At 44.5% G+C, this 27,071-nt stretch overlaps 1 protein-coding gene across 2 annotated transcripts in view; it reads left to right on the forward strand.

Moving 5' to 3' along the window:
• The window catches only part of BUD13 (BUD13 homolog), a 271,251-nt gene that overhangs the window by 125,501 nt on the left and 118,679 nt on the right, over positions 1 to 27,071 (forward strand). The gene's annotated exons all lie outside the window — the stretch shown is intronic.

Consider the following 27,071-nt stretch of genomic DNA (forward strand, 5'->3'; position numbering starts at 1 on the left):
GAGAGAGGGAGGCACAGAGTCTGAAGCAGGTTCCAGACTCCAAGCTGTCAGCACAGAGCCCGACGCGGGGCTTGGACTCACGAGCTGTGAGATCATGACCTGAGCTGAGGTCGGACGCTCAACTGACTGAGCCACCCAGGCACCCTGAGAACCTGGGTTTTAGGAGCAACCCGGCCAGGCTCAAGCCCCAGCTCAATCATTTGCTGGCTGTGTGATCTCCCATAGGCTGGCTAACCCTCTGAGCCTCAGTCTGCAAGTCAGTAAAATGGAAGCAACAACAACTAACTCATGGTTGTCGTAAGCACTAAATAAGATAATTCAATGAAAGCACTTAATACATAGTAGTCACTCAATAAATATTAGGAGTTCATTGTTAATCCAACACATTTATTGAGCACCTAATATGCCAGGCACTCTTTTAGCCTTGGGGGATGCAGCAGTGAGCAAAACTGAGTATGCATTCTAGTAGAGGGACATAGCTAGTAAATAGACAAACCAGTAAAACATAAAGCACATGAAAGAGTTGTAACTGTGGAGGAGAAAAATGAAGCAAGAAAAAGAGAAGGCTCTGTCCTGTGTTACCAGAGTAGTCAAGGAAGTCTCTCCCAAAAGATGAAATTTAACAGGGACTTCAAAAAATGAGGGACCAAGCTATTCTAGTGAATGGGGTAAGCATACCTCAGGCAGAAGAAACACGTGCCAAGGCCCTGGGGTCTAAATGTGCTTGACCTGTTAGAGGAACAGCATGGAGGCTGCTTGGTGAGAGCAGAGAGAGGGAAGCAGAGGGTGGTTGGAGATGACATCAGAGAAGTAGTTGGACTGGGAAACACAGCACCCTGTGGGCTTTTCACAGAGCAAGATAGGAAATCAATATAGATTATGTAGGGTGCCCATTTCCCCATATTCTTCCAACACTTGATATTACCTAACTTAATTTTTCATGTCAGTATTATGGGCATAAAGTAGAATTTCCTTGTTTTAACTTGGATTTCTCATATTATGAGAAATGAGGCTGAATAGCACTATATGAAAGTTTTATTCATTTGGGTTTCTGCTTCTATGAATCACCTGTTCATATCCTTTGCCTTTTTTCCGTAGGATTTTCTGTCTTATTGATTTGCAGTTTTTAGACATGTTACAGATAGTAATCTTTAATGATTTTAGACTTTAACATATTTTCTATCAGTTGTCCCTTATTTGTTAATTTTGTCCATAGCATCTGTAGTCTGTTGAATAGTGTTTTTCAAGGATTCGTGTCTATTTGGAACCTCAGAACGTGACCTTGTTGGGAAATAAGGTCTTTGCAGACGTAATTAGTTAAGGACCTCAGGATGAAATAACCCTGGATTTTGTACAAGCGGTAAATCTGATGACTGGAGAGGATGTAAATAAGGAGACAGAGGAAGGGATTGGCATTATGTTGCCGTAAGCCAAGGAATGCCTGGAGCCTTCAGAAGCTTGAAAAGGCCAGGGAGAATTCCTTTCTAGAAGCTTCAGAGGGAGCAGGGAGCTACGGAAACCTTGACTTCAGGCTTCCAGCCTACAAAACTGGGAGGGAATAGATGTGTGTTGTTTAAAGCCTCCGAGTTTGTGTAACTATGTTATGACAGGCCTAGGAAAGTAGTGCAGACTTTGGTACTGGGTAATGGTATGCTGTTGTAACAAATACCCCAGAATGTGGAAATGGCTTTGGAATTGGGTAATGGACAGTGGCTGGAAGAATTTTGAAGTTTATTATAGAAAAAGCCTACACTGCATCGAGGAAGGAAGTTGTTGACAGAAATATCAATGTTAAAGGCAATTCTAGTGAGTGCTGCCATGGAAGGGAGATGCACAGTTGAGAAAGCTTCTTTGTTTCTTTGTTTCTTAGAGAGAGAGAGACAGACAGGGAGTGGGGGAGTAGCAGATAGGGAGAGAGAATCCCCCGCAGGCTCCGTGCTCTGCGTGGAGTCAGATGTGGGGCTCGATCCCAGGACCCTAGGGTCATGACCTGAGCCCATATCAAGAGTCGGATGCTCAACCGACTGAGCCACTCAGGCACCCCGAGAGAGCTTCTCTCCTGAACAGAACGCACTAGAGATGCGAACATTAAAGCTACTGCTCATGAGGCCTCAGAAGGAAATGAGGAACATGTTATTGGAAATGAAAGCAAAGGCAATTTTTCTTATAAAGTGGCAGAGAACTTGGCTGAGTTATGTCCTAGTGTTAGGTGAAACACAGAACTTGACCTGGATATTTAGCTGGGGAGATTTGTAAGCAAAGTGGGGCAAGGTGTGGCCTGTTTTCCCTTTACTGCTCATAGTAAAGTCCAAGAGGAAAGAGATGATTTGAGGAAGAAGTTGTCAAACATAAAGGAGCCAGCACTTGATGATTTGGAAGGTTCTTGGCTTATCTGGATTGCTGCAAGAAGGAAATTCTGCATTCAGGAGGAAGTATGAAGACTGGGGCTGGATAACATTTTGCAGAAGAGATTTGATAGGTGACAAATGCATCCAGCTAACCATCTGAGCAGAAGCCAGGGATAGAGGGGGGGTCATCCAAAAAACATCTGTGGATAACACTCATATCGAATGGCATAGATCCCCATGACACACACAGGAGATGCACAAGGTTTGTGAGAATGTTACACCAGCAGAAACACTGCTAGTTTGGACAGAAAGGGACAGAGGCTAGACAAAATGAAGGCAGGCTGGCAGATGTCTGGGATTCTGCAGGCAGGAAACTAGCCGGCAGGGATGCTCCGCTAGAAATGTGTGCTACCCTTCTCGGAAAAAATGAATGAGTCTGAGGCAGACCTACAAACACAGAGGCAGAGGTCCGAAAGCCTGGGGATAGGCCATAAAGCCACAGAGGGGCATTCTCAGCCCTTGAAATTCATAGGAATCTGGGGGCTTCTGACTTGCTTGGGAATGGTGGCCCTTTTCTTCCTTCCAACCTTTCTCTTCTGGAAAGGGAATGTCCCGTGCCTGTCCCATCATTGTATTTGGAAGAAGAGAACTTGTCTTCTAGTGGTCCACAGATGGAGACGAATTTTGCCTCAGAATAGATTATACCCAGAGTCTCACGTACACCTGATTTACAGTTGCAGGTGATTGGATTTGGGACTTTTGAGTTGATTATATTTAGGTAAGATTTTAGACCTAGAATCATTTCTAAAACCAGCAAAGAGTTCTGTGAATGTTGGAATGGGGGTGAATGTATTTGCAGGATGTGAATTTCAGGGAAGCTAGACCACAGACTGCAGTGGTGTCCCTCAAGACTATCTGCTGAAGTCCTCACCCTCGGTACCTGTGAATGTGACCTTATTTGGAAATGGCGTCTGTGTAGATGTAATCAAGTAATAAATGGAGTCTTCAGAGTGGACCCTAGTCCAACATGACTGGTGTTCTTTTAAGAAGAGGAAGATACCACGTGAAAGGAGAGACACGCAGGGGGAAGACGCTCACGCGATGATAGAAGCAGAGCTTGGGGTGACATGAGGCAGGCCAAGTTATGCTAAGGATTGTTGGCAAACACCAGAAGCCAGAAGGAGCAAGGAAGGATTCTCCCCTGCAGTTTTTGGAGGGACAGCCCTGCTGTCCTCGTGGCTCTAGACCCTCCAGAGGTCTCAGGGGAGCACGCCCTCGACATCCTGACTTTACATTTTTAGCTTCTAGAACTCTGAGACAGTATATTTCTATTATTTTGAGTTACCCAGTTAAACAGATACAGCATCCTTTCAATTAAAAGAAATCTTAAAGTTTTTTTTGCAGTGTCACATAGCATTTATTTATGTATTTATTTATGTATTTATTTATATTTTTTAAAAACCAAGGTTATAATGGACATGTAACGTATTAGTTTCAGGGATACAACATATCATTTCAGTGTTTGTATACGCTGCAACATGATCACCATGTGAGTCTAGTTAACATCTGTCACCTTTCATAGTTACCAAAATATTTTGTTTTCTTGTGATAAGAACTTGCAAGATTTACTCTCTTAGCAACTCTCAAATATACACTTAATAAGTATAGTGTCCAGGGTATACATTATATCCCCATGACTTACTTATTTTATAACTGGAAGTTTGTACATTTTGGTCCCCTTTACCCCTTTTTCCCAACCTCCCCACCCCTGACTCAGGCAAACACCAATCTCTTGTTTGTATCTGTGAGCTTTTGTTGTTGCGGTTTGTTTAGATTCTACGTATAAGTGGGATCATACGTTATTTGTCTTTGACTCATTTCACTTGGCATAATGCTTTAGAGGTCCGTTCATGGTATTGCAAATGGCAAGAGAAATCTTTAATTTTGATGCAGTCAAATTCATCATTTTTTGCCTTGTAGTTTTGCTAGTTGGTTTTTGTTTATGAAGTTCTGTCCCTGCCCAAGATCACAGGAGAGTTTTATTTATTTTTATTCTATAAGATCTATTATTCCACCTATCAAGTTTAGGTCTTTAATCTATTTGGAATTCACCATCTTTTATGGTATGATAGAGATTTTTTTGATGAACCACCAACCACGTCCTTTCCCACTTACTTTCAGTGCTGCTTTTATCATAGATCAAGTTTCTTTATACACACACAGGTCTGTTTATGTAGTCTCTCCTCTGTTCCATTGAGTTTATGTGTCTGTTCTTGAGTTAGAACCAAACTTCATAAAGTTACATGGCTCTGGACTGTGTCATAATACCTGATATTGCAAATCACTGTGCTTTCTTCTTTTTAAAACACCGACTTAGTTATTTGTGGATTTTGAAACTTCATTTTTTTCTACATATTAATTCTGGAATCAATTAGTTAACTTTCTAAAAAAAAAGATCTGCTAGAATTTTGATTGAACTTTGATTGAATTTAGAGACAATTGAATTTTCATAGAATTTCCTGCAAATTTGCAGTTGGATCTAGAGCATTGATCAAATTCAAATAGAATCACCTTTTTTGTCAGTATTGTCTGTCAATATTGAGAGATGTAGATGTACATGTGTTTTTTTTGCATGACTACCTCATAAGTGGGTTTTGCTCTTTAAGAGGAACATGATGACAATGTCTGGTTGACTCTGCTTTATTGGTTTTAGTCACCATTAATAATCAATAGCTAGATCAATTAATTCATTAGTTCCAATAGGGTGATATTTTAATTTAATGCATTTCTTCTTGAATTTACTGATTTCTATCCCTTTTCTCTTTTATTATTTTTTGGGTTTACTCCATAATCTTCCCCCCACCCAATTCCTGAGTCAAATACTTAGCTCCTTTTTTCCATCTTTCTTGTTTTCTGATAAATGTAGTTAAAGCCATTAATTTTCGTTAAGTCTTGCTTTAGTTGTGTCCCACAAATTTTGACATGTGGTGTTTTTATTGTCATTCAGTTCTAAGTATTTTGTAATTTCCCCTATGATTTCCTCTTTAACACAAGTGTTATTAAGTAGCTTGGTTTTCAGTTTCTGTACCTTTGGGATTAATAAGTACCTGTCTTTTTGTTATTGATTCTTATTTTTATTACAGTCTTTGGAAATGGTTGAATCATCATCCTTTGTAGCCTAGTTTGTGGTACCTTTTTTTGTTGTTCTAAGTGAGCTAAATAATAATATACACTCCTCATGTTTGGGGTGTAAAGTTTTTCATTGTATCTCATTTCAAGGTTATCAACTGTATTATTCAAATCTATTTGCTCATTTTTGTCTTCTGATCTGTTAGTGTCTGAGAAGAGTATGTTAAATTCCTTAACTACAGGTTTTTTTTTTTAATGTTTCTCTATTGCCTTCTAGTATATCAGCTGTTGCTTTATAGACTTTGAGGCCCATATTCTTAACAGACAGACATATTCACAATCCTTGTATCTTCCTGATTTTTTTTTTTTACACTTTATAACTTCCTTCTTTGTCTCTTATTTTCTTTTTGGCTTGGAATTCTTTTGGCCTAAAAATAAAACTGTGGTTTATTTTTCCATGGAATATCTTTTCTATTTGTATGAGTTAAGTTTGGATTCAACTGTAGTCAAAGAAAACCCAAAATATCAGAGTCCCAAAAAAGATAGAAGTTTGTTATATCAAACTCCAGAAGAAGTCTAGGCTTGGTATTCCTTAAATATGATACTTATTTCTTCTTAATTCAACATAGGCAGACAATAGCTATTATGGTACCCCCCCTCCCCCATAAATTCCTTAGGGACCTAGGATTTTTCCCCTATCCTTCCACAATGCACAGATTATATCCCTTGTCCTCATGATTTGGTAAGAAGGAAAGAAGAAGGAGAAGGAGAAGAACATGCCTCCTTTCTTTAAGAACACTGCCCAGAAATTGCATCTATCATTACCACTTACATTGCATGGTTAGAATGTTACTGTAGGCCATTCCTAGCTCCAAGGGAGGTTGAGAAATGCAGTCTTTATTCCAGGAAACCAGCTATGTTATATTAAATGGAAGAAGAGGGAAATGAATATAATCGACAATTATCTGTCTCTGCCTTGCCATGTCTTTATTTTTCAACTTTCTGTAGATTGTCTTTTTTTTTAAATTGAACAATTTTTTTGAGATAATTGTTGATTCACATGCATTGTAAGCAGAAATAATATGGAGAGGTCCCACATACATTTTTCACCAGTTTCACCTAATGGTAACATTTTTGTAGAATTATAATATCATAGTCAAGATATTGATGTCAATACCATCCACCAATACTATTCCTTATTCACATTTTCTCACTTCTACTTGTACTCATTTGTGTGTGTGCATGTAGTTGGTTTTAACTAATGGCTTTAACTACATGTACTCGTTTGTGTGTGTGCATGCGTACAGTTGGTTCTTTGTGCGCCCACATTTAGTTCTTTACAATTCCATCCCATGTGTAGGTTTGAGTGTCTACCGCCACGGCTAAGGGCCTGAACAACCCCGTTACCGTAAAAATCCTTGTAGTCCTTTTGTGGCCACATCCACCTCCATGCTCCCTCTCCTACCTCCCTTCATCCCTGGCAACCACTACTCTGTCATTGAAAAAAATGTTCTATAAGTGGAATCATACAGTCTATAACATTTCGGGATTTTTTTTCCACTCAGCATCATTCCTCAGAGATTTATTCAAGTTGTTGCATGTATCGACAGTTCATTCTTTTTTGTTGCTGAGTCCTATTCCATGTGTGTGTACATTACAGTTTAACTGTTCATCTCTTGAAGGATATCTGAACTGATTCCAGTGTTTGGGCTGTTATAAACAAAGCTGCTATGGACATTCATGTACAGTTTTTGTGTGTGTGTGAACATAAGTTTTAATGTCTCTGGGATAAATGCCCGAGAGTAGAATTGCTGGGTTGTATGGTAATAGTATATGTTAGTTGTACAAGAAACTATCTTCCAGAGTAGCTGTACCACTTTACCTTCCTACCAGCAGTGTATGAGTGATCCAGCTTCTCCACATCTTCACCAGCATTTGGAGTTGTTTTTTATTTGAGCCATTATGAGAGGTGTATAGTGATATCTCATTGTGCTTTTAATTTGCATTTCTGTGATGGCTAATGATGTTGACCATCTCTTCGTGTGTTTATTTACCATCTGTTTGTCCTCATTGGTGAAATGTTTGCTCATGTTCTAATTGTGTTTATAAATATATTCCCCTTCATATATATTTTTACAGTTTTGAGAGTTATTTATATGTTCTAGATACTAGTCATTTGTTGGATGTGTGGTTTGCAACTATTCCTCCCAGTCTGTAGCTTGCTTTCTCATAATCTTCACATGTACTTTCACAGAGCAAAAGTTTTAAATATTTATGAAGGCCACTTTATCAAGTTTTCCTTTTTTGGATTGGGATTTTGATATCAAATATGAGACTTCTTAAGACTACTTTACCCAGCCCCAGAACCAAAAGATTTCCTCCTACTTTTATTTTTTTTTTTTTAAAGAAGTTTTTTAGTTTTACACTATACACTTAAATTAATGTTTCATTTTGGGTTAATTTTTATAAACGTGTGAGGTTTAAGTCAAGATTCAGTTTTTGCTTATGTCCACTTACTCCAGGATCATTTGGTAAGAAGGCTATTCTATCCCCATTGAGTTACTTTTGTATTTTTGTCAAAAATCAGTTGAACTTATTTGTGTTGGTCTATTTCTGGGTTGTCTCTTCTATTCCATTGGTCTATGTGTTTATCCCTCTGACGACACCACATTGTCTTGATTGCTAGAACTATATGTAAGCTGTAGTATCAGGCAGAGCAATTTTTCCCACTTTATTCATCTTTGCCAAATTTGTTGTAGCTGTTTAAGTGTCTGTGCCTCCATATAAATTTTAGAATAAACTTGTCTGTTGTGATGGTTCATTTTATGCATCAACTTGACTGTGTGACAGGGTGCCCAGATATTTGGTTAAACATTTTCTGGGTGTGTCTGTTGGAGTCTGTGGGTGTTTCAGATGAGATTAACATTTAAATTCCTAGACGGAGTAAAGCAGATTGCTCTCACCCAATGTGAGTTGACTTCATCCAATCCATCAACCCTGAATAGAACAAAAAGACTCAATAAGTGAGGATTTGCTCTTTCTCTGCCTGACTTTCTTCAAGCTGGGATATCAGTCTTCTCCTGTCTTTGGACTTCGACTCGGGCTGGAGCTATACCGTTGAGTTTCCAGCTTGCCAACTGCATATCTTGGGACTGCTCAGTGTCCATTATCATGTGAGCCTGTTTTTCATAATCTCTCTCTCTCTCTCTTTCCATATGTATACTTAGGGATAACTGACATTTTTACTGTGTTAAATCTTCCAGTCTCTGAACTGGTATGTCTCTCCTCTTCTTTATATCTTCTTTTACTTATTTCATCAGCATTTTGTAAGTTTCAGGTACAGATCTTGAACATGTTTTGTTAAGTTTATACCTAATTATTTAATTTTGGGGGGAGGGATTGTGAATAGTATTGTGCTTCTAATTTCTGTTTCTGTGTGCTCATTGTTAGTTCATAGAAATGTGATAGATTTTGTGTGTTTTATCTTTTATCCCTGCAACCTTGCTGCTAAGAATCTTTCTTTTGTAGATTTCTTGGGATTTTCTACATAGACAATCATGTCATTGGAAATAGAAGCAGCATTATTTATTTATTTATTTATTTATTTTAAATCTATATGCTTTTTATTTCTCTTGTCTAATGGCAGTGGCTAGAACATGCAGTATTATGCTGAATAAGAGTGATGATAGTGGACATCATTGCCTCATTCCTTCTCTTCAGGGGAAAGTGTTCAGTCATTATCCATTAAGTGTGATGTTAGCCGAAGGTTTTTTGTAGATGCTTATTATCAAATTGAGGAATTGCCCTCTATTTCTAACTCACTGAGATTTTTTAAATAATAAATGGGTGTTGGATTTTGTCAAATACTTTTTCTGTATCAACTGATATGATAAAATGATTTTTCTTCTTTAGCTTATTGATATGGTGGAACCCATAGATTTTTGAATGTTGAATCAGCCTGGAATAAATCCCATTCCATCATCATGTACGATTATTTTTTATATATTGTTGGATTCAGCTTTCCATTTCATTGAGGACTTTTTCATCTAAGTTTATGAGAAAGACTGGTGTGTAGTTTTCCTCTCTCTCTTTTTTTTTTTTTTTTGTACTGTCTTGTCTGGTTTTCTTATCAGGGTAATGCTGGCCTCATAAAATGAGTTAGGAAAATTTCCCCTCCTTTTCCGTTTTTGGAAGAGACTTTGTAAAAGTGTTAATTATTTTTTAAATGTTTGGATGAATTCTCCAAATTTCAGGAGATTGAGTAGCAGATAGTGTTATACTTTTTGTTTAAATCATCGAATATAGTTTCTAAAACTCATGAGGAAAGAATGGTCTTTGGCATGTACCACAATTTCTATTTTTCCATTGTTCTTCCTTCCTTCCTGATGCTCCAAGATTATTTCTTTTATCATTTTCCTTCTTGTTGGGAGACTTTACTTTAGTCAGTCTATAAGTGTAGGTCTGGTCTTTTTGGAAAAAAGTCCTGCCTGAAAAAATATATAATTTTCTCTTCATTCCTGCTGGGAACTTTTTCACTGGATATAGAACTTACAGTTGAGAAATCATTTCTTCAGTTCTTGAAGAACACATCCTTCTGGCCCCCATAGTTTCAGATGAGAAATCTGCTGTCATTTGAATTGATGTTTCCCTATAGATGATGTGTTGTTTCTCTCTGGCTGCTTTTAAGATTTTAAGTTTGTCTTTGGTTTTCAGTGGTATAATTATGATACTTCTTGGCATGGATTTCTTTGAGTTTATTCTGTGTGGGGTCTGCTTAGCTTCTTGAGTTTCTAGGGTTGTGTCTTTGGCCACATTTGAGCTCTTATTTCTTTGAATACCTTTTAAGCCCCAATCTCTTCATCCTCTCATCCTGGATCTCTGATGATGTAAATGTTAGGGGTTTTCTTATTATCTCCCAGATCCCTGAGGCTCTGTTCATTTTTTTTTTCAAATTATTTTCTCTCTGGCTTTTATATTGGGTGAAATCTATTTGTCTTCATGTTCACTGATTTTATCCTCTGTCATCTCTACTACTGACCATATCCAATGAGATATTTTAAAAACCTGTTATTGTATTTTTAAATTCTATAATGCCCATTGGTTCTCTTTATTTTTATGGCTTCAATCTTTGCTAAAATTTTCCATTTTTCATTCATTTCAACAGTTTGTAATTGGTTGTTGAAGCACTTTTATGATAGCTTCTTTTAAAAAATGATCTTTTCAGATAATTGCAACATCTGATTCATCTCCATGTTGGTGTAGTTGATTGCCTTTTCTTATTTTAATGGTGGTTTTTCTTAATTCTTGGTATGACAGGTAGTTTTAAAATTGTTCCCTGGACATTTTATATTTTATCTTATGAGACTCAGGATCGTACTTAATTTTTTTTCTTAATTTTAGCAGGCAGTCACCCTGTTTATATTTAGCACAGTTCCTGGCCTACACTTGTGGGTAGTTATTCCAATGACAGTAAGGTTTTCAGAGCCTTTCTGGTGTTATTTTGGTCTGCTTGGCATATCTGGTGCTGCTGGGGATCCCCGTGGTCCATGCTTATGCTGCCTGAGTGGGAAGAAGGGGCTTCCCCGGGCTGGATGCAGGATGTCTGTCTCTCAGTGGGGGAGGGGTCTGAGGCTAGCAGGGAAGGATAATACTCTCCCTGGCTGCTTACTGTTGGTGTGGTGCCCCATCAATCACCCTTGCCAGTGGTGTTGGGCTTTGCTGATGTTGTCAGAGGAACTCTTGTTTGATTTGGGGAAAGAATGAGCCTCCTGGGCTGCCTTCTCATGCTAGGTTGGGGTTTAGGAAATGGTGGGCCTAGTTGCCTTCTTCTGTTGGATAAGAGGATATAAAATGCCTTGCTGCTTACTATTTTTCTGGTGCAAGGGCCACAACCCAGTTTACTTACTTACCACATTTCAGAGTTCTCCTTTGGTCGTTTCTGGCATTATTTCCAGGGTTTATAGTTGAACTTAGTGGGGGAGGAGCAGGGAAATGGGTCTACACTATCTTACCCAGACTGGAAAGCCAAATTTTGTTTTTAAATATATCTTTTGTAGAAAACCTATTACTGGGTTTTGCTTTTTAAGAAAATTCAGTGCATATATGATTCCCTGTCATTGTTAGAATTTTTTATTTTAGTACTCCTTTATGGTATATTATGTCACATCTTACATACTTTTCCACCCCCCCTTTCCTTTTTACATCTTTCATTAATTAGACTGAGTTTTCCTTTCCTGGTTTTAAAGATATTTCCGTGCTCCACACAAGAGGATTATACATTCCTGCCTCTTGTGATGTGAGTTATAGCATTTCCCTGAGTTGATTTTACTTTTCTACCCTGTTAGTATCATGCATGGTTTGAAATTTATTTAACAAATAGAATGAGTCAAAAAGATCTGCCCACGTTTTCTGAACAGAGACTTTCAGTATCGTCATGTAGTGCCTCTATTGTGCTTTTCCCTCTGCCATGAGGTTGAGAGAAGACCTGCTCCTTTGGCTGGGTCCTGGACTGAGGGAATGAACAGATGCCTGGAACACACCTGCAGCAGCTGGCCTGCAGCCAACACCTGAGAGAGAAATAAACCCTTGTTGTTGCAAAAGCCACTGAGATGGGGTCGTTTGTTACTGTAGCATAATCTTGTGCAAGCTGACTGATCAAAAGTAATTCATTCTATTAAAAAAATTTTTTTTAATGTTTATTTATTTTTGAGAGAGAAAGCGAGATGGAGAGGGGCAGAGAGAGGGGGAGACACAGAATCTGAAGCAGGCTCCAGGCTCTGAGCTGTCAGCACAGAGCCCGATGTGGGGCTTGGACTGGTGAACCGGGAGATCATGACCTGAGCTAAAGTCCGACACTTTACCAACTGAGCCACCCAGGTGCCCCAATTCATTCTATTTTCTAATTCTTCTGGAGTACTAAAATTTTAATTGTCCTATTAAGAGCTCTAATGATGGTTTCCTCCCTTAAGTTCTGAAATACATCAGTGTTTTTCTCTTCCCCTGAATGTGTACCTCTCACTTTCATGAAGATCCTCCCCTTGTTCTACCATTTTGGGCTTGTTTAAAATCTTAGTTCTTGTTTGTTGTGGATACACTCTTGTTTTTGACTCCTTTTTTTTCTTATTTATCTATACATTTCCCAGCATATTCCTTTATTTATTTTTTGTCTTGCCAGAATACTTCCTCTAAGAGTTTTCCAAAGAGAATATTCTGAGGTTTCACCTGCCTGTTATTATCCTTTATTTTGATCTTATATTTAAATAAAGGTCACTTGGATATAAAAACCTAGGTTGAAAGATTTTTTTCCCTGCAACACTGAAAATATTTCTGTATTACATTTTTTTTAATTCAGGATCGCTGTTGAGAAATCTGAGTTTGACTGGACTCTTGTTCATATGCAGTTTATCTGCTTTTTAAAAAATTTTTTATACGTTTATTTATTTTTGGTAGAGACAGAGTGCAAGTGGGGCAGGGGCAGAGAGAGAGGGAGACACAGAATGCAAAGCAGGTTCCAGGCTCTGAGCTGTCAGCACAGAGCCTGATGTGGGGCTCGAACTCACAAACCGTGAGATCATGACCTGAGCCAAGGTTGGATGCTTAACCGACTGAGCCACCCAGCTTTTTTTAAAAGCCCCTCTGCTTTTTTTATTTTTGGAAGTTTTTAAATTTTTCTCTTTGCTTTTGATTGTAACTTACTTTCTAAGGAGTCTAGTTGTTTTTTTCTCTCCAAATCCACCCTATTTGACATTCACTATATGAGCCTTTTCAATTGGAGAACTTTCAGCTTTCTTTAATTTTAAGAAGTTCTCAATCATTATTCATTGAAATATTTCCTTCTCTTTGTTCATTGTTCTCTCCTTATAGGACTCCTGTTAAACATATATTGATAATTCTACTTTTATGCATCATATCTCTTAAGTTTTAAAAAATATTTTACAACTCTTTATCCCTTTATGATACTGTTTAGCATCAATCTGATCTTCCAGTTCACCTGTTTTTTCCTTAGCTGAATCCGTGCTGCTATTCAACCCACCTACGAACTTCTTTATTTCAACTAAGATGCTTTTCATACTGGAAATTCCAAGCGCCTCTTCTTTGTGACTGTGTGTTCTCACTTCATGTCACTAATCTTCTCCTCTATCTCTTAGAGAACCATTATTATAAAGATATTTTAAATTCTTAGTCTGGTCTTTTAATTCCATTTTTGTCTGCGATAGTTTCTTATCTTTTTTATTTTTTTAAAATAAGGGGTGCACTCCTCAGATATTTCATTCTTTCCGTCTGTGAATTCCTATTCCCCAGAGGCATAGGCCATCCTGACTCTTGCACATATGTCACATACTGACTCATACAGATGAATCCTGGGCCCCAGCTTGTACCCCTCCAGGTGAGTTTAGTGAGTGGGGGTGGATGCACCTCAACATGCAACCCTGGGAGTACAGCCAGTGCTCAGTCATTGCCCATGGCCATCACTGTCCCTTTGCCCTACTGCATGACCCTGGCCTACAGGGAACCTGCCTTAAGTTTTAATCCTAGTCTTTATAGGGTGTGTGTGTGTGTGTGTGTATGAGAGAAAGAGAGAGAGAGAGAGAGAGAGAGAGAGAGAGAGAGAGAGAGGGGTGGGGGGCTCTCAAGCTCTACCTGGATGTAACTCTGTGGATGGTCCACCGTGGGCTTATGCTGCTGTTTTCTGACCCATGGTGATGACAGGGTGAGCAGAGATCTCTTTCCCAAGGCAATGTGGGGCTTTCCTCTATACATCTCATGTCCTCTGTCTTACATTCTTACCTGCATTCCTTCCTCCTGCTTCTGTAATGTTCTCAGGGTTGGGTTTGGAGGAGGGAGCCATTGGTCCTTGATCATTCACTACCTTTCTGAAAATGGGAAGTTGGCACTGTGACTTTCGTTTCCATCCCCTCTAAGTTTTGATTTTTAAGTAATTTTTTGCCTCAAGTGGGATTTCCTTTCACAGGTATGGGCAAATCTGGGAGTGGGGCACTCTGTTTCTGAGCCCAGGGTACCCAAGTAGAAGTGGGGGCAGCCAAAGCAGGAACAGGATTACTTTAAAGTCAGCCAGGCTAAAGAGTTTCTGAGGGCCAGTGCAAATGCATTGAGCAGGATCTTTGTCCCTTTGTGTCTGTGGTGACTCAGCCTTGAGTGAGGGGGACTTAGGGAGCACTGGTAAGTGAGGCAAGGGAGAAAGTGGTCAAGAGGGGCTGAGGTTTAGGAGATGGATGTGGCTTCAGGGATGCACCCACTAGGCTCCCACCCACCCAAGCTCAGCAATCAGTACTGAGAGGGTCATACAGGCAGCCTTAGACCAAGGAAACAAGAGTGTAAGAAGGAGCCTCCAAGGCCCTAAAGATAGGTGACATGCAAAATGAGGTGGTTTAGACCTTCATTTCACTCATCCATTCACTCATCTGCTTCTTCAATAAGGATTTCTTGAGCATCTACTAGGCACTGTTTTGGATGCTGGGGATGCTGTCATGAATGGGACACTTTAAGACCCTGCCTGATAGAGCTGACAATCTAGTGGTGGGAGTGGGTCACAGAATCATGAAAGGTTGGGGGGCCCCAGGGACAGACTTCTGTTCCTCAGGGAGGAACTGGCCAGAGTCTTGGTGGGGAACTGAAGTACTGGGAAGAGAAACCCCTTGAACTCTAGGCTCAAGGCTCTTGAATGGTAGACAGGTGTACATGTGGCCTGTCAGTCAGCCTTTTGCATTGTGACAGGTGTTCACAGACCTACTGAGTGAGGGATGAAACCCTGAGACAGAAGCTTGTTGGCTCAGATTGAAAGACCAGAGGAGCCACTGACTTGGTGGGCACAGGGAGGCCCAGGGCTCTGGCTGATTAGACTCACCAGGCCTATCAAGATAAGGCTGCTTCTAGATCTCAGTACCTCCCTGACTTGGTCTGCATCTATCCAAAACCTTCAGGCAGAGGGTATCAGGGCTTCTGATCTGGAGCAGAGGGGGCCCCAAGAAGACATAGCCTAACTCCCAACCCTTACCCACCATGAGAGAGAGTCCAGTTTGAGCTCCATCCCTACCCAATGGTTCACATGCTAACAGCCACTGTGTGACTGCCACAGACTGAATATTTGTGGTCCTCCCCCCTCCCCAAGATTCTAAGCACCTACCCCCAATGTGATGGGACTAGAGCACAGGGCCTTTGGGAGATGGTTGGGTCATGAAGGGGCAGCCCTCATGAATGGGATTAGTGTCCTTACATAAGAGACCCCAGAGAACTCTCTTGCCCCCCCTGTCATGTGAGGAACCAGGCAGTGGGCTCTCACCAGTTGCTGAGTCTGCTGGTGTCTTGATCTTGGACTTCCCAGCCTCCAGAACTGTGAGAAATAAATGCCAGCCACTGAGTCAGGACAGTTTGTCATAGTAGCCCGAATGGACAGAGACATTGACCTTGGGCAAGTCCCTTCACCACTTTATCCTGCCAGTTTCTTCTTAAGCCTCAAACTAGATGGCCTCTATTGGCGCCGCTCTAGCCCTGAGGTCCCTCATCTTCACCTTCCTCCTCCACATGTCCCCATCTTAGGAGCCCCAGATGGAGCCCTCATTGCACCTTTGGTATGACATGTGATTGAAAAGTAAAGTCTGAAGCCTCAGTTCCCCATGCACCCTTCTCGCTTTTGATTTGCAGCTCAGGGTAGTTGACTGCCAAGTCAAGTAATCAGGAGGTAATAGCCTGGTAGCGGATGAATCCCCGGAGCTGGCAGCCGAGTCTGGAAAACTCCATCCCCAGGCCTCTGCACCATTTATGACCAGGAAAATAATTGTGTAAAGCAGGCTGGCTCGGATCAAACCCAGCCTGACATGGCGCAGTGTAAGAATTGCCGGCGCCCTGGTCTGATGTGGTTATTAGTACCTTGCTTGGGGGCAAGGCTACCCAGAGCGGCAGGCGTGCTGTGATTCATTTGCCCATGCAGATCGGACATTGTTCCTGAACCCGCAGGGACATCTCTATCGCAGCCTCCTTGCCTAGCCCCCCCTGGTTTTTCCCTCATTCTCCTCCATCGCCTGCTCAGGCTGCCTCTTGCCTTCCTCCGTCCGTCCATCGTTGCTGAAATTCTTGCAAAGTGCTGATTTTATTGAGTGCGACAAGTGGCAGTTCATTAAAAAGTGGGAGCAGATGGGGAACGGATTGTGGAAGAAGATTAATGATGCACACAGACCACTAAATAGGGCCAGGTTTGGGAGTAAACACAATCACTCGGCTCCCTCCGAGTGGGTAATCCTGCTCTGTCAGATCCGTTCTCGTTAGCTGGCTAACGTCGGAGGGCCCGGGAGAGTTAACAAGGAGCATGCCAGCCTGCCCAGTGGAGGGTGAGGCTGTGCTCTTGGCTAGGACACAGGTGGGGGAGGGTGAGGTGCAGAGGAGTGCCACAAGGGTGAGACGCTGTGCTCTTCAGGGGAGAGTTGGGGGAAAAACCTGTGACCTCTTTGAACAGCCCTGCCAGGCTGGATCTGAGCAAAGGAGTTGGTTTAACCCTAGGGTTTTTTTTTTTCTTTTTTCTTCTTTTTCTTTTGTTTTTGTTTTTGTTCTGTTTTTCTTTTCTTGTCTGTCTTTCTTTCTTTCCTTCTTTCTTTCTTTCTTTCTTTCTTTCTTTCTTTCTTTCTGAACCTTCATGATTTGGACTCCTGAGAGTTCTCTGACTCCATGTCAAATTTAGGGAACAGAGACTTACCATGTCCTATACCCACCCTTTCTGGCCTCAGGTGTCCTCCATACTGGCATGGAATTCTAGGTCAGTAGATCAGAGCCTTCATTGCAGGGAGAAAATCTCTCAGAGAGACAAATGTGAGCTGTCTACCAAGAATCCTGCATTTATAGTCCAATAAATCCTTCTAGAGATCACTCTCCTAGACACCTGCCTATGGTTTAAGACGGAACAATATGTGATCATTCCAGGCCCAGGTTGGGGGAGGTAGTTACAGAGACAAAGGATGACACTTCCTTTGAATGACCCCCTGGGGCTCAGGCATTAATTTAATAAACATTTATTAAATATTAAATATTATGTGCTAAACCAGGAATGGCAATTAGCCGGCGTTGTTCCAGTCTCCTTCCCTGCTTTCCCATGGCAGACGTCAAAATTGATTATAGAGTTTTTTTCCCCCTTGAGCCAAGAAGAGTCCTTAGAATCCTTCTCAACACAGCATTCTAGATAGCCACTAACAATTTGTTGGCACTGGCTGGTAAAGTGACAGTTTCCCATCTCCCTGTGTTAGACATTTTGGGAAACCCAAAGATTTCTGTTGTAAGACAAACCACTGAGGTGAACAGAAAGATTTCAAGATGAGACCACATTTGGAAAAAGAAATGACTGGTCCAAAAGAGAACCGAGGAAGGGGTGATGTTCATCACACTCACTTGTACACAAAGAGCCCACTCTTGCCAGAATCGACCTGTGGCATTCAACCCACCTCCTTTGCTGGAGTGAAGGAGGGGAGAAGAGATTGCAAAGCAGCTACCCAGACCTCCCCTCTCCCCACAGGGGTGGTGCATGGGCTGGGACCAAGACCAGGAGCCAAGCCCTGGAAGGTCTGCCCTGGGACAGGGGAATTTATTCAGCTGGTTCTACGGGCTCCTTGTCAGGCAGAGGAGCACCTCATGTTGTAGCTCTGTCTAGAGAAAGCTTTCTGGAGGCAGCCCCCCATTCCATGTGCTGTGTTTGCTTCTATTCATGGCTCTGGCTCCAGGGTCCTGTTAGCCTGGTTCCTCCTGTTGCCAAGTAGCTCTTGACAAGTGGTGTCAGACTCCCTGCCCCCATCCCCCCCAGCTCTGGCCAAAGGATTCTGGTCTCCCAGGTCCTCATTCCTGGTATACTCACCCACTGAAGGCAAGGCCTATCCCTAAGGCTGGACTCCAAGAAAGGTGGGGAGGCTGGTGGGAGTCCCTGGCTGCTAGTGAGGTAGGGAGCCCGGCAGCAGATGTCTTTTCTCTTTTCCCTGGCATCGGAACCAGGTTTTCCCTTCACTCCCAAGCCTCCTCTTACTTCAGACTCCCCTGCTTTTGTTTCTGGACTCATCATCTTCCCAGGACCCTGCACTCACAGCCTCAGAGGTATTGCTCATTACCTGGGCCAGAGACCTGGGCCAGAGGTTGTCCTCTAATAGTCATCCCCCCTTTTCTCCATAGTGACAAATCCTGAATGTATTCAGGCCTCAGTAGATCCGCCCAGAAGATTCCATTTCCTACTTTTCCTTGCAGCTAGCATTGGCCATGTGCCCAAATTTGGGTCAAGGAGATGTAAGAGGAAGCGTTGTAAGAAAAATGTTGGGAGCTGACTCAGAGGGAGATTGTTGCCTTCTCCCCCTGCTTACCTCCTGCTGCCTGAAATGTAGAAATGATGGCAGAAGCTCCAGCAGCTATTTTGGTCCGTGAAGTGACCTTGAGAATGGCAGCCATATGTTAGGGTGTTAGATTAGAAAGAGAGGAAGCCTGGATCCACGATGTGTCTGGAGCCACCATCTCAACCCTATACTTGCTTCCTCCAGACTTCTTGTAGGTATAAACACTTTATCTTGGGTTTCTGTTCTCTTCTGCCATACCTAATCCTAACTGATTCTCTCTCTGCTCCCTGCCTAGGGAGTAATGAAGTTCAGTGGACTCTTTCTCCAATGTACCTCTCATAGTCTCCTGGCTATTCCCAGAGTTTTGATCACATCATTGCCCAAATCAGAGACCTTTAATAGACCCCATTATCTTCTAAATAAAGAGGAAATTCCTTCCCCTGGCATACAAGACCTTCCATCACTGGGTCTCTACTGAGTTGTCTGGTTCTCCCTCTTGTGTCCTGAGGTTCAGCCAAGCTGATTTCCTGGAATCCCCAGATACCCCCTGCTTTTCTGCCTCTCTTCTTTGGCTCCAGTGGTTCTCTTGACTATCAAAACCCCACCCATCATTCAGGCTCATCTCCAGGTTGCTTCTTCTATGAAGCACTCTCGCTGCCTCTGAGTCAGGAGTGATGGGACTGACTCTGTCCTCTGTACTCATATAGTAAATTGTTTGTAGCTGTCAAGGTCCACCTGATATTATTGCCATCTCAGACTTTTACCAGACTAGAGGTCTTGTAGGACTGGGTGGCATCTTATTTGTTCTCAAATTCCCCAAATGGCCTGGCAGGGCCCCACATAGTAGCTCCTTGGTAATTGTTGGCTTATCAAGGTGATGCCCAGTCCCTATCTCTGGCCTCAGCCATGGGACTGAGCAGAAGTTCTTTCCTGAGGTGACTGAACCCCTGATTTCACTCTTCTTAGCTCTCCCTGTCACGGTCACTTAGCCAACTCTTTTGCACTGGCTGCCAGGGAGGGGGAGGGGTGGAGGTAGAGCCTGGGCTAGCAGATGGACGGGTGCTGCCGCCTGGGGAAACAGAGATGTCAGGGTTGACATGGGGAGCTGGGCTCCTCATTAGATCTGCTGAATGGCTGTCACAGGCTCACTCCCCTGTGGTGAAAAGGCTCACCTCTCCCCACCTAGGCCCCCTGCATGCTCACCGCCCCCACCCTCTCTCCTGACAGCACTGACCTATCTGGGCGATGCTCTCACTCACTCACCCAAGGACCACTGAGCATCAGGGCCTTCTCCACGGAACACAAGGCCATTTGTCTTTCAGGAGGGATGGTCCGTCTCTTGGGGGGACTGCTTGCAGCTTTCTGTCATTCTGTGGCTATAAGTCAGAGGAGCCAGGAGAGAGAGAGCTGGCTTGGACCAATCTTGGCCTTGGATGCGGGCAGTTTGGAACCCTTGTGCTTGTGGCAGTGAGTTCTACCTAAGTGAAGTCTCAATTAAAACAATAAATCATTACCAGGATAAAGTGTAGTGGGGCCACAGAGGGTTGAATCCAAATTTGAATATGATAGGCCTATAAATTACGGCAATTGCACGATGCTGTTCGTCAAGGCCCCAGGGACTGATGAACCTGCACACAATCAGCTTAGGGGGCAGTTAGTTTGCATGGCCACGTTTGGGAGGATATATGTTCTTTGGAACTTTTTCCACACTAAGGGAATGTAGTAACAGTAAGTTAAACTGCCAGGGTTCAAATCCCAGCTCAGCTAAGCGGGGACTGAATATGGGCATGTTTAACTTTTCTGGACCTCAGTTTCCTTATCCATAAAATGAGCATTCACAAACCTCTTGTGCAGATTATACAAGATAATACAGGTAAAGCAGAGTTTCTAGCACCTAGTAAATGCCAAGGTTATCTACTAGAATGCAAGTTTCCAGAAGACATGGATCTTATCCATACTGACCACTGAGCATCTGTGGTGGAATCTCAGCGCATGTTTACAGAATGCATACATGTGCGTCAGGAGAGTAAGCCTCATGAGGATGGGCAATGTGTTTTTCTTCTTCTATTGCCAGTTATATCTGCTAGATCGCCCTGCTTGAAATAGGTGCTTAACAATTAATAATAAATTTAAGTACAAAGTGTCCTTGCAGTTTTGGGATGCATTTTATATGTAATAAAGAGTACTTAAAAGATCTCAACCAAATAATGCCCACATTTGGAAGCTTTCTCAATCTTGCAGAATCTCTCCTGGGTCTTGGGCTAAGCCACCTCCTCTAGAACTCAGCAGCTTGACCCAACATAAGGTGTTGTGGGAAGGGTCCAGGACTGGATGTTGGGAGACCTGGTCTTATTCCCGGATCTTTAATGGTTTCACCATTTGACCCTGGGTAAGTCACTCCCAAAATCTGAGCCTCAGTTTCCACATCAGTAATGTGAGGGGGTTAGTCCAGATGCTTTTCCAGATTCTTCTTAGTTTGATCCTTAGAGCATTCTGGCTTGAAGGTGCCAGGTTCCTGGCAGGACCTAACTCAAGGCCCACGTGTGATTCTGCAAGCCCTTGCTCTGGAACAGGGACCCGGGGCATTCTTCCGCTCTGTGTCCTCAGGACAGACCCACATGAAAGGGGGCAGGAGATGCTTTGGAGAGGAAGCCTCACCCCCCCGAGCTGCATCTGGGAGCAGGGCAGGAGGCACTGCTGAAGCCCACTGTGGTCCTGGCTGGAGCAGCACTGAGCAAGATTCCCAGTTTTGGAATGACTCCAGCCTAATCCCTGGGGCAGCAGTGCAGGAAATACAGAGCCAGTCCTATTGGGCTTCTCCTTACTCCCAGAGGAAGCCCGGGCCAGAGCATGGAGCATGGGCGCTGCAGAAGGATGGGATAGGGGGCTCTCATCTGTCTCAGCCATCTGCTTCCAGGGACCGTCTTCTGTGCAGGAAGTCTCACCAGAAAGCCTGCTGGAAAAGCCTCACCCGTAGCGACATGGCCTGCTGCACCTTGCCGCTTCGGTACTGTCCTTTAGCCAGCTGTGACCATACCCTTCTACTAGAGTCTGGAAAGCCAAGGATGCCCTTCCCATGGAATCCAGGGCCTTGTTGTAATCGAACCCTACAGAAAGGATATCTAGTTTTCTCAAGTCTCATGGAATTACCTGCCCAAACTCTCAGTTATGCATGTCTAAGGATGGGTCTGGTGCTGAGCTCTCTGCTCTCCCTGCTCCTTGGGGAGCTCTGTGTTCCATGTGATGGGGCAGCTGGGAGCCCGGAAGGGCAGTGAGCGATAGGGAACTCCCTGAATGCCCAGGATCAGGCTGAGCCTTTGCTGGGTGACTTTGGGTCACCTCTGTCTAAGCCTCAGTTATATTATTGATAAAATGGGGTTAGTGATAGACTTTATAGTGTCCTGTTAAGAGCAAATGGGATAAAGGGGATGGGAGGCATGTTGCAAGCTGTAAAGTGCTGGGCCTAAGTAAGAGGCAGCCTGTGGCTCGACCCTGAAGGAATAGTCCAGCCTCCTGAGGGTTGGTCAGCCCCCTTTGGGGCAATGGGCTCTTCCCCACAGAACTTACTGCCTTCTCCAAGCAGCTCCCTGCCCCCCCCTTCTCCAAGAGCTCTCTGTTACAGATTAATCCACCTAATTGGAAGACTGCTGGATCAGGCAAGGAATTTATCAAAGGGAAGTAGAAGAGAGCTTGGTGCCTGTGGCTCCCCATGCATTTGTCCTTTCAAATCCTTATAGATAATTCCATTTCTGCATGAGGAGCAAGACTGGAATTTAGTGTAAGAATGAGGGACAGGAGGAGGGAAGGGGGAGAGAAAGGGATGAGGCCAGAGCTAGGGGAGAGCTGAGACTATCCAGGCCTGGTGTGGGCTGGTCAGGGGCTCTCTTGGGCAAGAGAGACCATGCCAGTGGCAGGGAGCAGCTGGGACAGAGGAGGTGAGGTTGGAGGGGGACACTGCCTGGCCAAGAGGGGGCTTGCTGAGTGGGCAGGGGAGGTGACACCCAGGGATCATGGCTCCTCTGCCTCCCAGGGACAGGGAAGCTCAGACTGCTCTGGAGCCAGCTTTCTAACATGCCCTTCCCATGTTGTAGGAGGGGTAGGCAGGGATGTGGTAGAGACCTGACCTCTTCTGTGAGGATCCAGCCCAGTGTGACACAGGGTGTCTGGGGACTGCAGGCACTAGGAGAGGTACAGGGTACAGGGGAAATGCACGGGGTGAAAAGCTTGCTCACTACTGCAGGCTGAGTGGGGCACTTGGAGGTGGGGAGAGATGGGCTGTTGTACACAAAGAACGAACACTGTGGGACTGGGCATACACGTTCGCTGTTTGTGCGCCTGGCAGCATGGACCTGCCCGGGAATGAGGCACAGACCCACCCTCAAGGGCCTGGCGGTTCAGAGGGGGAGGCAGAGGAGCGAGGGAGCACACAGGTTAATGTACTACAGCGTGGAGGGTTAGTGCTGGGAGGGAGGTGTGCGCGGTGCACTGTGGGAATCTTCGGGTACGCTATTGATTAGTTTCCCCAGACCATGGGACATGTGCCAGAAAAGCTTCACCGAGGAGGTGGCATTGCTCCTGTACAGAGCTGAGAGATTTCCAGGGCGTTGGTGTAGCTGAGCTATCCTCCAGAAGAAAGGAGGGGAGGTCTGCCCTGTGTTTGAGCACGTGATCACATCTCATTTTAGTGTGAGTCGTTCTTCCCTGAGGAAAGACACATGTTGCCTGTCCCATGGAGACCCGCTGTCTGAGAAGGCTCCATGGTAATGGGCCCTCTTTGCTGAGAGGGCACTGGTTATGCACAAAGGGGCTGTGGCCACCAAGAAAAACATCAGCACCTTGTTTAGGGCCCCGGGGCTGGGGCTGGGGCTGCAAGACTAAGATGAAGTGATGGAATGTAGACCATGGCCAGGGACCCATGGGCTGGGCACTGTTATTTCTAAGCTATGTCTTTTGGGGTTCCGATAAACCTCAGCTCACAGACCACCGTGTTGGTCTGGGTTTGCAGGTAGATGTGTTGAAGCAGAGGGGATTAATAAATGTGTTCCTGAGGGGCTGTGGGGCATTTTGTCCCTATCCTCCCAAAGACGTAGTACTTTCGAGAGAAAGCTTGAAAGACCCTATAAAATACAAATATATTATCTGAGAGGAGACATACCACAGGTCAGGTACATCTTGGAGGGGAAATTGTGAGGTCTGGAACAAGGCCACTGCCTGGGGAGAGTGGGCTAGGGGCGTGCCAAAGGAAGGGGCCCTGTGGCATCTGAAGCACAGCACAGGAGGGTCAGGAGCCGGTGGGGAGGGCTCACTAAAGACAGCACCGTAATTTTGCCTCTTCCAGAAGCTGTGTTGGAGTCAGGGTGGGATGGAAATCTTGGGCAGTGAATTCCCCATTCCCGACAAATCTGTAAACGAGGAGAATTACACAGCGACACACGCATGCAAAGAGACGCCAGGAGAGAGAGGGAGGAACACGTGCCTACGTATCACTAGTGTGCACGGAAACGTGTAAAGGGCCTACTTGCATGGTTGTCTGCACACATACTGTCGGCTGGTCATCACAGGGCGGTATTGAGGGCCAAGAATGATGATGGCCCAATAATGATAAGTCTTGCATACTATCTCTTTGTTTTGTTCCGTTTTTAATTTTAACGTTTATTCGTTTTTGAGGGACAGAGACAGAGCGTGAGAGGGGGAGGGGCAGAGAGAGAGGGAGACACAGAATCTGAAGCAGGCTCCAGGCTCTGAGCTGTTGGCACAGAGCCTGACACGGGGCTCAAACTCACAGACCACGAGATCATGACGTGAGCCGAAGTCGGACACTTAACCAACTGAGCCACCCAGTCACCCTGCATACTATGTCTTTGGATCGCTCCTAAAAATCCTGCTAGGTAGAAAATATTCTTTCCATTTTTCAGATGAGAAAACCGAGGCATGAGCTGGGTCAAACAACTTGCCCGAGGGACTTGAGCCCAGTTCTCCCAATTCCAGGTCAAGAGCCACTTTACTGCCCCTCTGATGAAGTCAGCAGTCCCAGCAGCCTGTCCCCGTTGCCCAGAACTTGTAGGGGCACGTGGAGAGTCAGGCCAATGGGAGTTTGGCCAATGCATTTGGGAGGGTTTGTCTAAAGATCACAGGCACTGGAGAAAGTAGACTCGGGTCTGAACATTGGCACCTCTTCTCAGAGCTGTGTGATCCTGGGCAAATTCATCAGCTTCTCTGAGCCAACATTTCCTCCGCTTCAAAATGGGAATAACAAAATGGGCCCCACTGATTATATGAAATAAGAGGAAACGTAAGAAGGGCCTAACAGATGCACAGAATTACAGAGGATTCTGTTTACCATAACTGTCCAGGACCTGTCCTATTCCGTGAGGGGGGATCTCCACCAGGCAGGTAGTGGTGAGGGGCAGTGGAGTAATGCCAGGGCAGGAGAGGTGGCAAGGGGCTTTGGAGGGGCTCTCCTGACCTGGGAGCTTGATTTCTTTTTGACCTGGGGCACCTCAGCCAGTGGAGATACAAAGCAGGACTCCAAGGAGATAGCCCACCCAGGCTGAGGTCAGCCCCTGCAGGCAGCGACCAGGTCTGCTGGGGTTTTGCGTCTGGAACCCCATGGTAGTAGAAGAGACCCCCCAGGTTCCACTTGGGGCTCTGCCTGCAGTTTCCTGCTGTCAGCAGGCATGACATAGGGCCGCGGCGTGGGCACCAGTGCATGTGAGGTGATTACCCCTTCAATGTTTAATGTGCTGAAAAACCATTAGACCCCGAAATGGACAAGTTCTCAGTTGGTAACTTTAATTATTGTTAAGACTCAGTCACGCCTGCTTATTAGCAATTATGCATGGCATCTCCCAGGGTGCTGTGGGCCTTCCCCTCTCCTCCCTTCTCCTGAGGAGAGCAGCTTTGCAGACTGCTGCCACACAGGTAGTTCCTGCTGCTCCCCTCCGTAGCCTGGCCTTGCTTAGGGCCAGAGAAGGCTGTCTGCTTCTTCTCAAAGGGCAGGAGAGGGAAGGGCCTTGCGGTGCAGATGGGGAGCATCTGAGGGGGGCTAACTGCACAGCACGATATCTTTTACAAGGTACTTTCCTCCCATCACTCATTTCCTCCTCTCACCACCCCCATTTTATAGATAATCCAATTGAGCCTTAGAAGGTGAAGTAATAGGGGCACCTGGGTGGCTCAGTCGGTTAAGCGTCAGACTCTTGGTTTTGGCTCAAGTTATGATCTCACAGTTTGGGAGTTCGAGCCCCACATTGGGGTCTGTGCTGACACTGTGGAGCCTGCTTGGGATGCTCTCTCTGTCTGTCTCTGCCCCACCCCTGCTCGCATCTCTCTCCCTCCCCCCCCACCTCTCTCTCAAAATAAATAAATAAACTTAAAAAAAACAAAAAACAAAAAAAGAAGGCAAAGTAATAGCAGTCACCTCCTAGAGCAGTCTGGGCCTGCGGATTCCTGGCCTCTCCGGGGCTCTGTCCTGGAAATGGAGGGTTCAGACATGGTCAGGCGGATGCTGGACGTGGGAGGTGATGGACGACCAGGAACCTGGGTGGCCCAGTTTGAATTAAATGCAAACATATACATCATATACAAAGAAAGCCAGTGTCTAGGGAGAGACACTAGAAACAGATTCATAGAGGCAGACGAAGCAGGGGAGGGGAGGGAAAGAGGGAGGGAGAGAGAGAGAGAAGCCAAAGAGAATCACAGATTCTCTTTACTCTTTACTCTCCAGGGTAAAGACCTGGCTGGCTGTACTTCCTACCCTCTGGCTCCAAGAGATAGCCTTATATCCTTCCAATAAACTCCTCTCTCCTGCTCAAGATAGCTCCCTATCCCAAGTCCCTTAGTGAGCTCAGACATAACCATTTTGAGGCCAGCCCTGGGGTCCTCCAGAGAGGGAGGAGCTCTAGCAAGCCTTCTGACTTAGGGGCCAGGGGGGCTCCTGCAGGACAGCAGGCACGATTTTGATTTCAGGAGGAAGGGGCAGAGAGAAGGCAGCCCCTCACCACAGACCACCAGCAAGGCCCATCATCCCCTGGAGAGTCTTCCTGATGGGCCACCTCTCTCTCCTACCACCCCCTGCCTGACCCAGGAAACCCTAACCCTGGGCTATTCTCAGGTGAATGGCAGAGCGATGCCGATGCGATGCCCCGCCTCTGGCCCTGATTTTTAAGAAGGGGAGGGGAAAAAATAACAGAAGGGAAAAAGTGAACATGAGTAATGGGCCTGGAATGAGGCATACGAGATAACACTGAATAATAATGCGTCAAAAACTACAAGATGT

Source organism: Acinonyx jubatus, chromosome D1 (assembly GCF_027475565.1).
Source record: "Acinonyx jubatus isolate Ajub_Pintada_27869175 chromosome D1, VMU_Ajub_asm_v1.0, whole genome shotgun sequence".
Classification (NCBI taxonomy): Eukaryota; Metazoa; Chordata; class Mammalia; order Carnivora; family Felidae; genus Acinonyx; species Acinonyx jubatus.